Here is a 14634-nt window from a genome sequence, read left to right on the forward strand (position 1 = left end):
GTTGGTTCGACCCAACCCTTCATTGCGGCATGATCAGTAACTTATTGAAAAAATGTAATTGACAATTGAGTTTTGTTTTGTTTTGTTCTGACTGGCTCTTACGATTAATAGATGAGATGAGATGTTTTTTTAAATGGCTCTTCCGTCTGGCTGCAGACAATCTGCAAAGATGCAGGACCGACTTGAGGACTCCTTTGTCCTGCTGCCATTGGCCTTTTAAATAACTCCATGTGATCTGTATTGTGTGTGTGTGTGGTTTATTGTTGTTTGATTGTTATTTGATTACTCCTGGCTGTAATACAATATCCTTGTTCCTTGAAAAAGTCAGTTTATTAGAGAAATATTGCCTCAGGGTAATCTTTGATCAAAAGATTTTCCAAAAGACATAATTTCTTGATTGCATGTGGCGAAACACATGGCGTCTCCAGACTCCCACCCGGAGAATAATCATGAAATGGTTACTCCTCATTAACATCAATGATTTCTTCTTGTATAGCATGCAGGTACAGATACAATAAATAGAATATAGTTTAATCAAAAGCCACACACTGGTGAAACAGAGTGCTAAACATATTATGTTATGTTTTATATTCATAATGACATTTACCTCCTCTTTCTCCTTCCCCGCAACAAATGAATCCAAAACAAATGACAGAAAAAATTAATCTTCTTCACAAATCCAACTGTTCCCAGCTTGTGGCGCTGGAGCCGGCCTCGTTGGAAATATCCCACTGATATTTGACGAAGTCGCAGACACAGAGACGCATGGCTGCGCGCCGTGTGACGTGTCATTAATATTCAGCGGAGAGAATCCTCTCTGCCTCTACCTGCCGCACACCCTCGAAACATTGCCATAGTAACACACTCAAAAAACATCCCGGTGCCCTTTGGGGAGAACGCGGACCCTTCGTGTGAACTCTCTCGGCCCCTCGGCCTCCCATGCGTACATTCACTTACAAACATGCACCGGGTAACCCCCCGATGGTTTTATTGTGCTATTTGCAGAGCCTGCGCAGGCTTTTTTAGTGTGTGTGTGTGTGTGTGTGTGTGTGTGTGTGTGTGTGTGTGCACAACTTCTCCATTATTCATTAATCTCTTTGTTTTTACAGATCCCTCCAGACCACCAGTCTACTTGCTTTAGGATAAGACCGAGACAGGCTCCCACACACACACACACACACACACACACACACACACACACACACGCTCAGTAGGTACACGCCTGATTCACAGACTTCCTAATAGCAGTGGTAAACACACAGTAACTAATTGCCTCCAGTGCGGGCACTGTGTGCCTGAGGGAGGTGTGTGTACTGCCATTCACTTCGCTATTGGGTACATATATAGGATGCTGTTTATTACTAATAAAACATAAGCGTTCCGAGTCACAAGGATAAAAAACTTGATCGCCGCTCCCTCTGTGCCGCAGGTTAATTATCAAGTTTTGAGCTACTTCAATGTGGAGCGTCACACCTTCACTCTTGTGTGTGTGTGTGCGTGTGTGTGAGAGTGTGTGTGCGTGTGTGTGTGTGTGACGACAACATTTTATGCAAGTCAGGTATAATATCAGTTAGTTGCAGTACACAGGTAGCAGACCATCCGCAGCAGACGCAAGCCATTAACGATAAATGAGGTTACCAATTAATCTCACACGCTTCTATCCATCACTCTGCATTAGTGTAATATACGTGCATGGGCCTCATTGGAAGTAAATGAGCGTCATAATCTTTGAGGGCAGCTGGAGGAATAAGTGGGACTGTTGCCCTGGACCTGAAACCTACGGCGTCCATGTAAGAGTGCGTTCAATCAATCACGGAGCAGTCGTATTTAGAAGTCGTAAGTAGAGCCCACATATTTCATGGCTCCTGGGGAAAGGAACTATATCAGTAGCAGATGGTTCCCTTCCACACACACACACACACACACACACGTGCGCACACACGCACACACACACTCACACACACACCTGCCCGAGTTCCAGTTTGGAGTGACTTCACGTGAATGCGCAGACCTGAGTGTTTGCAGCCAACATGACATGTGAGGCGGTTCCAAGCGGCTTTAAAAAGATATTGGTCAGTCAGTCAGTGTGTCATAGAAATAGTGAGGTGAGCACAAAGCTTATGAACCCCAGCTTCAAAAACATTCCGTGAGGAATATGAAACATGATATATTCATATTTTTGTTCTCAAATAAACACAAATGAAGTCGATCCCTTCTCATTAGTCAGTCCTTTTTGCTTCTTTATCATTCTTCTGTTGCATCACGCGGTGTGTTGACAGTACACTTCCAGTACAGTTACAGTCCCTGTTCCTTTCCCCTTGCGTTATTATCCTACATTTTAAACCATGCGACTAATTCATAGGATGGCGCGGCGTCATCCCACGCCATTGTGTTCAGGTAGCATGTGCTTCAAACAGCTCCATCTGTTTATTCATAATATACAAATGAGTGTCGACGGGCAGGAGCTCCGTCTGGAGGTGCAGGAGCTACAGGAGCTACAGGAAAAAGGTGAGACCGGAGAATGAAGAGGGACACACTGGAAAGCCTTATTAACATTTAAAGCCTGCTTTACCTTAACCAGAGTCGAAGCTGTCACGTGTGGATGATATTACACCGCTGATGCAGACATATTCTGGTTATGCTACTTTTGCATACTTTGTGCATTTGGTCTGGGAAAGTGTTCGGTTTACAACCCAAGAGCACACTGTTTCTGGAGTTGGGAGAAAATAATGTATGAATAAAATGTGAACTTTTAAGAAAGAAGCTCAAAAAAAGCTGTCGCCACATGGGAAATCTGAAAGTAGAAGCAGAATATGAGTGCGATCCAAATGCATTTTCGATACGCGCGGCGGCACAAAATGCCCGATTGATCCGCCCCTCCTTGACACAAACTAGTCGCTTAGTTGTTTTTGTCTCCACAAGGACAAACGAAAAATTGTATGTGATAATCAAATGATCACAAATATCCTCCAGAGGAACATCAACATGTGTAAAGGAAGAAGAAAGAACCTTGCCGGGTTCCTTCTATTGACAATAAGCCAGGTTGTGTTTATTCACCAACTTCCAAATTGTTATGTGTCCAATAAAGATCGAGGCCAATATTTGACGAGCACGGTTCATCACGCAACATTTGGATTTTAGGGTCCCATAATCGGCTCGGTGTGTGGGAGGAAGGGAGAGTGGCGAGCAGGTGTAGGTCGGCCTGACCGGTGATTGGAGGCGTGGTCGAGGCTCCCGAACTCAAGAGGACTTTGAGCTTTGTTTACTCTGCAGACGGCGAATGTGCACGGAGGCGTTTATACATTCTGCGTTGCATTATTTTCCCAAATGCCGGAGGGCGTACAAACAAAATGTAGAGTGCAGCCCCGGACGTGTTCAGACAGACTGTAGGTGTAATCGGCAAAAAGCCATAAACCAACCTGCACAGTGATGAGGAGGGACTGTAATTACCTGTAGACTCATATCTCATATTCATGGCATACTTTATTATAATTTGTACAAGCCCTGCAAAGGGACAACTAATCAAGTATTACATGCTTTACAGGTAAACAAAGGTTTAATATCTGGCAAACAATTTAATTTGGCTGTAACATATTTACTCAAATGAAGATGTTTAAGATCTGCTTTTTTAAAGCATTAAATAATTGGTCTCCAGTAACTATTTATAGATTCCAGCTTAACTATTTGTGACAGACAGACAGACACATTGACAGACACACAGACAGACACATTGACAGACACATTGACAGACACACAGACAGACACATTGACAGACACACAGACAGACAGACAGACTAGACAGACAGACAGACACACAGACAGACACATAGACAGACAGTCAGACAGACACACAGTCAGACAGACAGACAGACACATTGACAGACAGACATACAGACAGACACTCAGACAGACACATTGACAGACAGACATACAGACAGACAGACAGACAGAGAGACAGACACACAGACAGACACATTGACAGACAGACATACAGACAGACAGACAGACAGACAGACAGAGAGACAGACACACAGACAGACACATAGACAGACAGACACACTGTCAGACAGACACACAGACAGACACATTGACAGACACACACACACACACAGACAGACAGACAGACAGACACATAGACAGACAGATAGACACACAGACAGACAGACACATAGACAGACAGACACAGACAGACAGAAAGACAGACAGACAGACAGACAGATAGATATCTTTATTGACCTGACATGCACATAACATGCCCGACCCTCACGGGTTTATAAGACACCAGAAATCCAGCTGCAGTGGACACGCACTTCATTAAGTTTCATTCAATCACATCATGACAGGTTACTTTCACCGCTCGGTCCAAAGCAAAACATTCTGCCTTCTTCTTCCTGGCAAATAAAATCTGCCACTAAAATAGATTTGTTTCCTGAAGCACCATCATCGTCATCCAGCCAAAATAAAATCAACAAAAATGAAAAGTAATTTCTACGAAGTACATCCCTCGTGTCCTCGTAGATAACAAAAACTCAGAGGAGCACGACCACTAGCGGAAGAGGCCTTGACCACGACGTTGACCACGGCATTGACCACGGCATTGACCACGGCGTTGACCACGATGTTGACCACGGCATTGACCACGGCATTGACCACGGCCTTGACCACGGCATTGACCACGGCATTGACCACGGCATTGACCACGACGTTGACCACGGCATTGACCACGGCCTTGACCACGGCATTGACCACGACGTTGACCACGGCATTGACCACGGCATTGACCACGGCCTTGACCACGGCCTTGACCGCGGCCTTGACCGCGGCCTTGACAACGGCCTTGACCACGGAATTTTACAGATTACAGGCCACACATTCCCACTGAACGCAGTGATGAAGGCTGTAGGGTTAAAATAAGATGGCTGCTGGCTGCTGAAGGTGCTGCCGGTGCCTCATATCCCACATTCACACTGAGCTCACTGGGCCGGGATCGTGATTTAAAATGCAATTTGTGTTTGTGTTTCTGTCGAGATAAGACCCACTCCACCGCCCCCGGAGTCAGGATTTCATATGACGATTGCGCATGATGGATACTGCCGCATGCAGATTTCAACAAGATGACGAGTGACAGAGAGAGGCAGAAATAGAACACAGAGATAAATAACCTCTATTCTCTACAGGAGACAGGAGGGGGGGGGGGGGGGGGGGGGGGGGGGCAAGGGGGTCGTCCGAGACAAACAACGACAAAATAGCTTGTTGATTTATTGATTGTAAATTTGCGCCGGTCTTGTTTTTTTTCGCTCAACGATTTATCCTTCCTGGAGACTGTCACCGTGCTTTTTGGCAAACATATGCTGAGATATTTCATGCTGATGAGGTTCATTTGAATTTGAGCAACGAGAGCGGGAGAGAAGCCAAAGGGTTATCTGACATCTGCAGTGTCTCAGGGTTTTTTTCCCCAACAAACACAGATCAACTGATCAGCCAGATGAAACAAATGTGAAAAAGATTCAGTCACTGCACGCGTGCGCGCGTGTGTGTGTGTGTGTGTGTGTGCGCTGATTAATTTTGGTTTTCACTTATCTCTGCTTACGCGCAAACCAACTAGGAGCGTGTTCTGCTGAATCCCCATTTTCCTTTAATCTTCACTGGTAGTTTATGCCGGGATGACGAATAATGCACATCAATCAGAAAAAACACACGCACACACACCAATGTGTATATCAAAGATAAAATTAATGATATCAAACAGAGTTATGAATATGTAGATTATGCATTCCGACAACCAACACAAACTCGGAGGCAACAAAATCGAATGGCGGAGTTCGGAGCGACGTTTCCAGTGAAGTCCGTTCATGCAGGATTTAAAGATGTCGGCCCTGTAAAGCGTCCCGTTCCCCCCCCCCCCCCCCCCCCCCCGATGTAGTTCTAAAATTATTCCTGCATCATTATAGACGTGGCAGATTTATTTAGGGACGCTGTGCTTTGAATAGAGGAGCCGAGACCTTTACTTAGAAATCAGAGTATCGTACAAAAGCTTGAAGATGTTCCCGATGTGCATTGCATGGCGATGCAGGAGCCGTTTTTACTGAAGTGTATTTATAAAGTCTCACTTACACTTTTTCTCTTACGCTTTCACACACACACACACACACACACACACACACACACACACACACACACACACAGCTCAAAGCAGCCTCCACTGTAAAATCTCAGGGAGCTCTTTCCTTAAAATGGGCTTCATAATTTACATGTGTGGACGTTTTTAAACTGAGCCGGGTCCAAAAGAAATTTGGTCAGGGAGGCCGAGTTTGTGTAATTTACCAGCTTTTACTCGACAAAGGATATTAAAACAGTTATTGCACCACGTCTTGGGTGTTGTGTTCTTTATTATTTAAGGCCATCCTTGAACAAATGGACGACTGCTCATGTGACTATATATTGCAATGTGCTTCGGAACGTAAAGATGTCACAGGGGTGGTGACAAAGAGAAGCGAGTTCAAATGCTGTGGGAGCGATAGAAAATAAGAACTGTGTGGCCGGGTTATTGAGACTGTGAATAGCGGTTCATGTGTTCGCTTTGACAATTCCGTCAAAAAGGGTTTGAGAAATCTGACAAATCATCAAAGCAGCTGAGCAGGAAGTGTAACAACCTGGGACAACTTTACCTGGAGTGCATCCAAGTTGACTTTACAACAGAACTACAAGCAGAACTTTAAGCAATTAAGAAGCAGGGAATCGATGTGTGCATGTCGCTACGTCCTTATCCGTATCTGGAGAATCGTCCATCGATCTACTTCTGCTGAGTGCTTTCCACCAATGATTCTGTAGTAGCTGGACTCGGATGTGTTTTCTCCCATAAACCACAGTGTATCTCACTGGTGCCTCTGACCGCGCTGGAGCTGGACAATGATATTATTTTTTTTTTTACCTTGAACCATTGTATTTTTTTATTGTTTTATTTAAGTACCCTGTAGGACATAGAAAACATAAAGAAATACACATTATGGTAATGTGTATTTCTAAAGGCTTGTAGGTCTAGATTTACTTGCTAAATAAAAAGCTGGCAGTCTTTTAAATAGCATCAGTGCAGTTCTAACATCCGTGTGTGCATGTATTAATACATTTTTTATATATGATTCTTGGCATTTGCAGTACTTTTATTTGTCTTGGTGGGTTTATTGTCACCGTTATGTAGTATACGTCAAATTCCTTGTATGTGAAAACCTAATTAGCAGTAAACCTATCTTTCTAGGTATCATATGACTAACAGACGCCATCTGGATTCAACAGAGTGGGCGCAGTTTAAGAAAAGAGGAATTTAAAGCTCAGTATATTAAAGAATACACTGATGGATGTTTGAAGAAGAGGGTGTGTGCCTTGTGTGCGTATGTATGAGTGTCTTCCCCCGAGCAGGTTGACAAACTGATCCAAATTGAGAGGGTGTTTCATAAGCAGATGGTATTGGTAGCTCAGGCTTTGGCCTTCTGGGATTCAGTTTGGCCCATAGTGGGACCAATTAGCCTGAGCCACAAACTTAAACCTATGCTGCACAGGTACAAATCTGTTTACTAAGACAAACACATAGACAACACAAAGCTACAGAATGATGTAGAGGCACACGTACACGGAGCCAAATTAGAGATGGAAGGAAGTCGGCTCAAAGCTTCTGCTGTGTATCGACACACTGTCCAGGTAAACATTGCTGTAAAAAATATTTATGTTATATTTTTACCAGTTGAAAAGAAGACCTCCAATTGAATGCACTGCAAGAATGTCAAGGAAGCGCTTTGTTCCCTCACGACACAGAAGTTGTAGGAGGATGGTCTAGATCAGGGGTCACTAACAGGCGGAACGTGGTCCAGATCCGGACCCAGACGCCGTTTTATCTGGACCCTGGACCTAAAACCGGTCGATAATTGAGAATTATTCAATGTTGACAGAGCGCTTATAGTTTAACCGACGCAGCTTTTCCAGTCCAGAAACACACCGATCAATTACATGCGTCGTAAATCACATCGCGTGACGCTACTCGGCCAATCAAATATGCGTATTCTGGTTAAGCATCGCAGCTCGAGTGAGATTTTCACAGAGCGGAGAGACTGGAGGTCGAGAGGCCGAACAGTGAGAGAAGCTATTTCCTGTTCTCCAACAAGAGAAATGTGGACAGAAATCAGTCTTTAACCAGACTCTTCTATGGTCATTCTTCTTTAACAGACTATTATATGTTAATTCTTCCCAAAGGCAGTTAAAAACTAATATCACGTCTCATGTGTTCAGAGAACGGGAGGATTTTTAAAAGAGGCAATTTGAAGCTTTGCTACGAGACAAAGCACATTTCTTTGGAGCAAACGTTGTTGAGCAGGCGGGGAGGGGCCAACGTTTATTGTTGCGTACACAAACGTCAACTGATGAATCTTTCTCAATGTGCCTTTTAAGAATGATTACATGTTAAGTAAGTACACACATTATGTTTCTTGTGAATCAATGTTGAACTTTTCAAAGTGTAAACAAGGCCACAACCTTTATGTAACCTTTCCCACACGCAACCTTGAATAATTATTTCTTAGAGACAGGCCCATATTATTCTTCGATCGTGCTTAATACAAATACAATAAAGCCTGTTCTCATCAGATATTGAGATTATCTCAACTGTAACAATCCATAAATAATACATTGTGTGCATCTGGTTTGATGATAAATTTACATTGAATTATCATATAGAAAACTTTGTTGGCAAACTCTTTTTTTTGCAGACAGAAGCAAGCAGCTTCCCTCTGACTTAAAGGAAGAGGGTTGTTAAAGCAGTTTTTCCTCTGGAGTTCTGGATTATGCAGATTTAATTTATAGACAAACTGCTGCCTCCACACTTACGCCCCTCCTGTTCGCTTTACCATTCAGCTCATAACTTCATCACTGAAGATCGTCATAAATAGCGGGTGGTTGTGGCTTCGAATGTACAGCGGATCGTCCGCTAATAGATCGGCGATTCAATCCCCGGCTCATCCAGTCCAAGTGTCCTTGGCCAAGATGCTCAACCCCAAGTGAAGTACATGTAGGACATGTAGTGTAACGTGCTTTGAATGGTTGAAAGACTAGAAAGGTGCGATATGAATGTGAATCCATTTACCAATACCCACTGCATTTTACATGACGAGGCTGGTTAGGCTTTTTTGACCCACCGATGTTACAGGAAGTTATCGTCAAAGCAGTTGCCATTTAATATCTTTTATGAAACAATGATCCGGAGTTTACGTGCTCTGTTGATTGGTTAATGCTGCAGGAAGCTCGTACCAGAACTGATCTAGGAAATAATGTATTTATTAATAGTATTAAACCGTGTAACTGAGCCAGCCTTCTGTTTATTTATTGTTCTTTTTCTGTCAGTTCTGTGATGTGTTTTTTTCTCCTATAAAAATGTTTCCTTTCAGTAAGGCATTAATCTTGCATCGCACTGCATAATATCTGATTAATTTCCATCTGTTTGTTGCATTTTGGGAGGAATCAACCTTCTTTTTTTTTTTGTGGGCAATTGAAACCCCAGAAGAACAGCAGGAAGAAAGGGGGAAAGTCAATAGCACGCACGGGATGCACATTTGATCATTTCTCAGAATCTGATCATTATCATATATAGTATATCATTTCTTGTCCTTTATAGTCGATTATCACTGTGGTTCTTGACAGATTTCTTTGGGCCGCGCAGAGAAAATGGACCAGACACCAAAACTATTGCTAAAGACTTCGAGCTCCGTGACGCATGCTGGATGAACAATCTAATTAGTTTACATGGATTCTAAAAATTGTGAGACTCTGCGGAGCTCACGCACCCAGTGTGAACCCAGCGTTACACTCAAGACCCAATATGTCTTGTTTCTGCAATGTATTCTGGTCCATTGAAGCTGCTGTAAAGTGGTTTTCTTTTTTAGGAGCTGGAAACAAATGCAGATACAATGAGGCTGAGACAGATGGTAAGGTTAAAGAGGTCTGAAGGAAAAGGAGCGGAGGGGCTGAAGCTCCACAGGACAAGGTCGGAACCGCCTGGAAACCTAAAGGGACAAGCAGACCGCAGGGAAACCCTGAAGGCCCCTGAATAATAGTGGAGGTAGGCTTCACAGGACGGATACATGTAGGCTGTAAAACAGTGGAATAAAACCTCTCTGGAACAGGATTGATAATAGTAGACCAGTCGAATGAATGATAGATTAGGTGGGTCAAGGTCTAATTCTGCCTCGAGCCGGTGTAACTCAACACTTTGGATGACATCTTAAGTAAAAAAGTTACTTCTCATTTTTCTTGCGTTTTCCTGCGAAAGTCCAGCAACACGCATCAATTTCTGCTTGTGACGTGATACTGTAGGAGCAGGGGGATTAACAAACATTACTTTTCGAACACTGACATCACCTCACCTTTAACCCCGCGTTACAATGGTTACGCAACCGCTCTTAAATGAACCCTGTCACTCATATCCTAGGCAGCATCACAGTAATATCTCACAATACCTGTGAGACCTATAACCCCATCGCTTCACGCTACGCCACTAATCCTGCTGAATTATGTCCTCAAGTCCATGAGGAGTGCACGTTAATACGGTCTTTTGTCTTTTCAAAATAAACTCCTGTCTTCACAGGAAACAACATTCATTAGGTTTGGGCTACAAAACTACTTAGCTACTGAAGCATGGTGTTACTGAAGTATGCAAGTTACAGGACAGAAAAAACGCTGTTTGTTGGACACGCCCACCACCTCTCCCGTCCCGTGTTGGCTTTTGCGGTCTGTGTACGTCCTCGTTCATGATGGCGTGGATGACAGACAACATCATTTTGTGGGAGGTCTATGAATTACAGCGCATTAGTTTTTGTCAGGCAAAGCTATTTATGCTGGATGAGACTCATCTGAACTCAACATCGGTACACAAATCTGTTTACATGCAAAAAGATGTCTCTCTGGAAGGTTCTTTATATTTAAAAAACAAAAAAAAAACAGAAAATCATTTGTACGTGTGCTCCTGGCGAGATTAAAATCGTGACGTGCAAATATTAAAGTAACCCGACCGCCCTTGTAGGAAGCCAGAGACACTGCCTTTAACACTCGGAAGCCTTGAGAAGCAGATGGGAAGTAATCAGGGAGACGCAGATGCAGCTGTGGAGACATCCCAGGGCCGACTCTGGAGCTGTCAGGTGATGCAGAGAGCAGGGCGTGACCACGGTGCCCACTCCTGCTCTCTAAATCTAACCACAACCTGATATCGGTCCCTGTGATCAGATTCCATTGTAACTCTTCCGGAACATGAAACAACGTATTAACATGTGCATGACTCGTAGCTGGGCATAAGTTCCTGGCAAGATTTCCGAATGTTTTTGATTTTGGGGCTTCAGATGACTAGACACAATCTGTGGAGACGGAGCCCGACTTTATTTACATTTCAGCTCTATCTATGTTTTATTGTATTCAGTTTGGGTGTTATTGTGTTGGTGTGTGTGTGTGTGTGTGTGTGTGTGTGTGTGTGTGTGTGTGAGAGAGAGAGACAGAGAGAGTATGGTCACGCATTGTGTATCTAAATCTTTGAGAGAGCCCGTGTGTTTGAGAGAGTATTTATTTTTAGACTTTCTTCCACATGTTTTGTTCTGACATGATTTATTAAGGAACATAAACTGTCTCTCATCTCAACCTCTTTGTCTGCAGCTCTGTTTCTCTTTCTTCCTCTTCTTTTAACATTAAAAGGGCATTTCCACTGTACTATATTAATAGTCATTCTTCTCATATTTCATTTCCCAAGTGATTTTGTATACCAAAGAAGTTATGTGTAATGCATGCGGTTACAATGCTTTTATATCTTTTAGATTCCTACACTCCTAAATTACATGCTTTGCCCCAATGTATTAAAAATGATCCAACATTTTGTCAGCAGGATCTCATTTGGATATGTCAAGCAAGTTGATGATTCCATTTTTAGCATGTCATATCTGTAGCCTACTGTCCCCACTTCTCATCCTGATGCTGGCTCATTAAATCCTATAAATAATACTCTCTCTCTCACACACACACACACACACATTACTTAAATCACCAGGGTTTTTTAGAAATGATTTTAGCATAACCTAAAGCAGGACCAACAGAGGACCTCCACAATGTCCCCTCATGGGTTGAAGGTCGCCTAATGGTGAATGTGAATGTGAATACTCACACGCACACACACAAACACACACACACACACACACACACACACATACTACATAACTACATAATTAAATTTAAAAAACGGATTACATGGATGCTACGAATATTGAATCATCATGCAATATGATCAGTCCATTCAGAAAAAAAGAGTAAAAAAAAAAGAGTAAAACAAAACAATGCATAAAGTTAAATAAATCATGACAGTCCAGAAATATCAACAAAAAATACAAAAGAGAAAATAGGATAAGAGACGTAATCTCAGGTTTTTAGCCAATTCCACTAATTATGTGATCTGCGAAATGCTTATCATGGGCACATTCATTACCTTTGTGTAATCAATACTTTTTTTGTCTATTTTAATATGAACAATACGGACTTAATAATGAATGAAGCTATCTATGATGAATAAATGATAATACTGGCACTATAAATAGTCACATCCATGGGTAATGGGTGTGCTGCTTCTATTACTGTTGCTTTTATTGAAAGATTAGTCGAGCACAGAAGTATTGATTTATGGAAACAGGTGATTTTAGGTGTGTCTGAATCCATTCCTGGTTTGTGGATGTTCTCCCTTGTTCCATAATGATTGAGATTCATGAAACCTCATGAACGACCACCTTGATGATGCACGTAGACTTTTCATCACTAACCTCACCTTATATTCGTTGGTAACCCTGGTCAGTCAATACTTTTAAAATCGACATTAACCCTCTGGAGTCCATAGACGGGGCGGCGCGTCCTACAGTGTTTACGCGGCGGTTATATTCATATCTCTGTGGTAAAACGACACAGAAATTTAAGAAATTCTGTGAAATTGAGAAAAAGACCTCGGATTAAACTGGTTTGAACTTGTACTGTGACAAGCAAGTATTAGCTCCACAATTACTCATACAAGGTGAGGGGAATAGTGAATACTGATCAGTACGTATAACACACTAACCCGTGTAATCAAATACAAATTAACTGTGTAATGAGAACCAATTAAGAAAAGTACGGTTCACCTTTGTTCCCCGCTAACCAAGCGTAACTACGGGGTGAATTACCTCTATGATGGTGTCAAAAGCAAACCCTTAACAATGTTCCCTGGAGCGTGCACAAAGAAAGAAAGAAGAAAAGAAAAAGAAAGAAAGAAAGCTAAACATGTTCATGAAAAAAATGTTGTGAGGCTGACCCTTTGTCCTCAGTGCGGAGGGGGCACAAAAGAGAGACGCTCCTGGAAGGCGTCATTCATGTGCATCTGAATTCACTGTGGAATTTAATTAGTCAACTCAAACAGCGTAAGTCCCTGAACGGCTCTAATTTCAATAAATGTCACAATCCATTTTCTCAGCTCCCTTTTTATCTTGTGCAAAAGAATGAAGACCTTTAAGCAAAAAACGTCTGCTTTAGATCCTTTTATTCTTGTGATCTTAGTTCAATCAGTTTTGTAAATTTGAACATTTCTTTCCTGAGGCTACGAACCCAGAAAAACAAGGCTTTACTGTGTAGTGTCATTAAAAGACGGAACCTCTGGGTGCTTTATTAAATGAGGATTTGCGAACTGAAGGTGTGCTTTTTCGCTCAGATCAGGGGAAATATGATTTTAGCTGTCATGCATTTCAGCAGCGGAGGGATTTATTAGTATTTTCATATCTGCGAGGAGGATCATGCAAAGATCACGATGCGTTCAGCTGGCTCGTTTTTATTGTTCTCGGTAGGGTGTGTTTGACGAACGGGCACCAGGTAATGGAACTAGCAGTATACGCACACTGCCGTGCCTCCGTTGAGTTTCCTTTTTGTCCGCGGCAAGATTGCATGACGTTCGTGGTATTTTTATGACTTCATGCATTCCAGATTGATCCTTTGCTTACTGAACTGCCATTTCATTTTTGAGACATATTTATTTGCCGGATTTGGACGGATGGATCCAACAAAAGCACACTTCTACCCGCTGTTTGTGTCCCATGTGAACTTACTGTATTGTGACATAACTTACATACCCAAAGTACGTATTTTATGCAGCAGACACACTCATATGAACCCAAATTCCGATCTTTTTCTCCTGAAACCTAACAACGTAGTTTTGTTGGCCTCAACAGGTTCTGCACCACACATGCACACTGATCTCTCGTGATGCTGGACATCTGTAGGAGAACGCAGGAATATCATATGAATCGTTGACTCGTAGATGGAATAAATATGCTCATTTAAGAGTTGTCGTATCCAGCTCGTCTCATTCCAAGGGCGTCAAATCGCGACTCTTGGCCACGCCCCTCAGCGTCTCCTTCCAATGCACCCTTACGCTTCTGTACGAGATGCGACAGGCTTTCAAGTGATTACAATAGGAAATACTGCAAAAGTTACATTTCTTTCAGTAATCCTCTCCTTTAGTAAATGTCTCCATGTTCCCAGTCGCCCTGAATATTTCTCACTTGAGGATATCATTTTCATTTTACTCCTCTGTGACTCTGACAA

The sequence above is a fragment of the Cyclopterus lumpus genome, chromosome 3 (genome assembly GCF_009769545.1).
Source record: "Cyclopterus lumpus isolate fCycLum1 chromosome 3, fCycLum1.pri, whole genome shotgun sequence".
Taxonomy (NCBI): Eukaryota; Metazoa; Chordata; class Actinopteri; order Perciformes; family Cyclopteridae; genus Cyclopterus; species Cyclopterus lumpus.